The sequence below is a fragment of the Triticum aestivum genome, chromosome 4A (genome assembly GCF_018294505.1).
Source record: "Triticum aestivum cultivar Chinese Spring chromosome 4A, IWGSC CS RefSeq v2.1, whole genome shotgun sequence".
Taxonomy (NCBI): domain Eukaryota; kingdom Viridiplantae; phylum Streptophyta; class Magnoliopsida; order Poales; family Poaceae; genus Triticum; species Triticum aestivum.
In genome coordinates this window covers 660,068,261-660,072,666 of record NC_057803.1, presented here as the reverse complement: position 1 = coordinate 660,072,666, position 4,406 = coordinate 660,068,261, and the positions used below count along the sequence as shown (strand labels likewise).

The 4,406-nt window shown below is 46.7% G+C and overlaps 1 long non-coding RNA gene across 2 annotated transcripts in view; it reads left to right on the top strand.

The window, feature by feature from the left end:
- LOC123087929 (uncharacterized) overlaps positions 1 to 756 on the top strand; it is a 6,493-nt gene extending 5,737 nt beyond the window's left edge. For both annotated transcript variants that reach the window (XR_006441598.1, XR_006441597.1), the window contains 2 exons: positions 3 to 539; positions 642 to 756. This is a non-coding gene — a long non-coding RNA (uncharacterized lncRNA). The remainder of the gene's footprint in view (positions 1 to 2; positions 540 to 641) is intronic.
- The last annotated feature ends 3,650 nt before the right edge of the window (positions 757 to 4,406 follow it).

Genomic DNA, 4,406 nt, shown 5'->3' with positions numbered 1-4,406 from the left:
AGCATGCCGAAGCTGGCGATGTGTCATGTCCCACGCGGCAGCCTCCCCGATCCGCCTCGACACCCACATCAAGTCCTCTCGGTCTACCTCCTCCGTCATGTAGCATGGCTTTGAGCGGCCAGGTGTCCTAGATTGACAGCAACGGCAGCATGAGGGTGTGATAAAATAATAATTAGCAGTAACATGCACTAATATGAGGTTTAGCATCAGGGGTAACTTTATGCAACCACACTTAGTAAGTAGCATTTTCTGTTGCTCTATGATTTTTATGTGGGTAATGGTGATCTCTGTACAGACTATAGATGATGTTGAAGTACATGTCACACTGAAAAAGAACATGCCAGAGATAAGGCAATGGAACCTTCATGTGGTGCATACTAGGGACAAGAAATGCTATGCTGTAAAAGGTTTTTGAGCAGAGGTACTAGCAGTTGGATGCTCCATGCCACCACTTTGGTTAATTGCTTGTAGTTGGAGGGAATACTGTTGGGTCGAGAGAGAATTATAGCAAAAGATGAAGATGTGGGCTCTTCGGTTAGGTGAGCAATAACTATGCAAGGAATATTACCGATTTTTCATATTTCGAAGCACATATATTTATTTAATTTGTGCCCATTGTCATGCACAAACTCTTTTGACAGTGCTTGCGAAAGTAAACAGTTGATCACCATCGGCGACGGTGATGAAGAGGGCAAGTGGTAACACAGATGATTCGCTAGGGACAAGCTTGAATTTGGGTTGGTTCTCCCGGTTGCAACGCACGGACACTTTTGCTAGTATATATTAACTCTTATTTCTTCTTTTATATAGCCCTACGGATCAAGCAATACTTCAATAAAGAAACGATGCCTGAAGAAAAAGTTGCGCCCGGATGAAAGGTTCACGATCATAGAAATCGCGCACGATGGCCAACCGATTAAACCCCTCCGGAGCAAGGAAGCATTTTCTGCTCAGTGCGGGGTTCTTATTAGGGACATGATCCCGATCAGCATCGAGCTATGGAATGAGCCTAAGAAGGACGAGCTTCAAGTTTTTTTTGTCAAAGATAGACAGAAAGAAGATCTTTGAAACACATTGAAGGTAAATTTCACCCTACCGGAAGAGGAGGAGCCGGAGAATCCAGTTATAGAGCCATTGATCAAGTCCTGTGCTCTCAAGAAGATGGCAGATCTATTCAGGAGGAGGAAGAATGAGTTGAAAACAACGTATGTCGACCAAGACAAGACTCCAGAATTCACCGACCAATTTGAGATTATAAGAGATCACTGGCCCACATGTGTGGCCAACAAGACATCGGAGAGGAGTAAGAAGATGTCAGCGACTAACAAGATAAATGTTGCAAAGAAGGAGCACCACCATCGCATGGGGTCAGGTGGCTACCTCAAAGCCTGGCCGTTGTGGGACAAGGCTGAGCAGGACCTGATTGCTAAAGGGGTCGAACCCGAGACATTGCACTGGACAGACCGTTGTAGGACTTGGTTCTTCGGGGCTGGTGGAACATTGGACCGTGAAATAGGTGAGTGCTGCTGGATGGACAAGCAACGTGCAACACCCATCATGAAGCTTCGGAAAGCAATCAACGAAGTGCGGGAAGGGAAGTTCGTTGCCGACAGAGAGAACGACGAGCTCACAAGGGCCCTCGAGAATCCTGAGCACCCTGGACGAACTCGAGGCACGCCAGACTCCGTTACGTGGAAGGCTGGGTTTCCCGACGCAGGCGGTTACAAATGCCAAGAGAGGAAGAGGAAAATGGAGCAGAGCGAACTGCAGGAGCTTAAGGCAAGGGTAAGAAAGCAAGAGGAACGAGATGTTGAGAACCAGCAGCTGTGAGATCCTGCCCAAGATGCTACCCCAGAAGCTACCCTGCCATCTCAGTGGAGAATCAGCGTGGCTCCCACCAAGCTCGTTCAGCAACCTGACTTAACGGGTCCTAGCTACCCCGTGGATTTTATCACGGATTCACACTAGTGCCACCTTATGACGCAACGACTTCAGCTCAAAGTCAAGGCGACTGTCGGCTTTGCGTTCCCTCCTTCACCCGGAGCAACTTTTCACTGCAGTCCGATTCCACAAGGCTATGTTGTTGTGATGGTGGACGAAATAACGGAGGGATTTGAGGAGTTCCAGCTTGACCACCCTACAGGTGATGGGGAGACTCAGCTGGGTCTTGCTATGCATACTTCGTGTCTATGGCGGAAGGAGCACATCAAGCTTCTGAACTTCACGGCTCCTGCTAGTCAGATGGGCACTCCGCCTCCTCCGCCTCCTCCTCTACCTCCTCCTCCTCCTCCGGCAAGTGATCAGGGCACTCCGCCTCCTGCTCCGGCGTGTCCGAGCAGCCTGCCTCCTCCTTCGCCGCCTCGTAAGCGACGGCGGAACAGAGACGCTGTCGCTCCGGCTGCTCAGGCGTGTCACAGCAGTCCGCCTCTGGCTGCTCCGCCTCTTCAGCAACGAAAGAAGACAGCCGCAGCCGCTCCGGCTGCTCCGGCGTCTAGTAGTAGAACTCGGCAAAGGCTAACAAAACCAAGAAAAGGGAATAAAATTCCCCAGCTCGGCGAACAAGCGAAGCAATCGTGCCCCCCGCTCAATGTGTCTAGCGATATCGTCGCTAATCTTCCGGGGATGTTGCCCGATACCAATCCTAGAGATTACATGACCGACGATGATGCATTCTTTTTGAAACAATGGAGTGGACACATTAAGATTCGAGCACGGGAAGCCTCTCGTCAGACCTGGTACTTCCCTAACAATGATGATGCGAAGATTCCATGATTGGTACATGGACATCTGCAGGAAGTCTAGGAAAAATACTTTGTCGCTGAGAGTTAAAGAGGAGCACGACCTCATTGGAATTGATGTGTTGTTAGTTTCATATGAGGAGTTCTTCCATTTTTCCAATCAAAAGTCCCTCGATAAAACAATCATCACTTGCTACTGTCTATAAGTACTACTTCTCTGTAATAGCTCAACTCTTTTATTGCATGTATATATAATTATCCTCACTATATTATGCAGATTGAAGATCACCGAATTGAAGAAAAGACAAGTAGGTGATATTAGGTTCATTAACATAAATCTCATGGATGAATGGAGTGTTAAACATTCGGCCAGACAAACCGAGACCAACTTGCTCGCATAGTTACTTCGAAATCAAAACAAAGCTACAATACTCTTTCCTTACGAATACAAGTGAGTGTTACTGTCTTGTACATATTCGGTTTCCCTTATTACTCGAGGTTATAGTAATGTAATTGATGAGTTATGCATGTGTGCGCAGCTTGCACTTTATTCAGCTAGAGATTAAGCTTGAGAAGGGACTAGTAACCGTCATAGACTCCAAATGAAAAGATCCAGAGGAGTATGCGACCATGACTGAAATGCTCGAGAAGTAAGTTCAATCGATCATTATCGCACCATATCGACAACTTTGTTCATTTCCTAATATCAAGTAATTGTTTTCTTTGTCTGGCAGGGTTTGGAAAAAGTTCACCACACAAGCTCTGGAACTGCCGGCGCAACTGCGATTTGACCACCCGAAAGTAAGTACTAGCTACTAGCTAGTTCCGCGCATCTCTCATTGATTCTAGCTAGTTTCATCAATACCATTTAGCATGCTTGCTTATCAGTTTGATTGACCTCTATTTCTTGTAAAGTGGTTGTGGCAGGAACGCGGGAATGATTTGGGTGGATACTACATTTGCGAGTTCATCCACCACACCACCTGTGAGCGGGGCTACTCTAAACAACAATATGAAGTGCGTAAGCAATAATATTCACAATTTTATTTTGTTACCATCATTTGTGTTTAGTTTCATTCATATATATGTATTGCCCCCCTTATTGAAATTAGATGTGGCAGATGCGGGATGAACTCCTACCACAAGATCGCATACGAGCAATTCAAGAGGAATTGGCGGGATTCTTTCTTGATGACGTCATTGACAAACACAGAGAATACCATATGGAAGTTGAGTTCAGATGTTAGGGAGCGTAAGAGATCTTATATTGTTGTTCTACCTATCTATTGGAGAAGGAGAGGTCGATCACTTCTCTCTGTGTCTATGTTCATGACGATCTTTTGTACTTAATGATTTCCTTCATTTGCTTACTAGCTAGCTAGCATGTCGAGTCCTCTCTATACGTAGCGTCAACCAAACACGGAGATAAGAGAGGACACTCCTCTCTATTAGCTAGCTAGCACAATATATGAAACCCCTAAATTAAGCCTACAAAACCCCCAACCCTCCCCCCCCTTCAGAAAAAAAACAAAAAACCCAGCCCCTGAACTGCTGACGCGTGGAAGCCTTTTGGTCCCGGTTGGTGGCACCAACCGGGACAAAAAGGCCCCCCTGCCTGGGCAAGCCGCAGCAGCCATGTGGATCCCCATCTGTCTCGGTTCCTGAAAG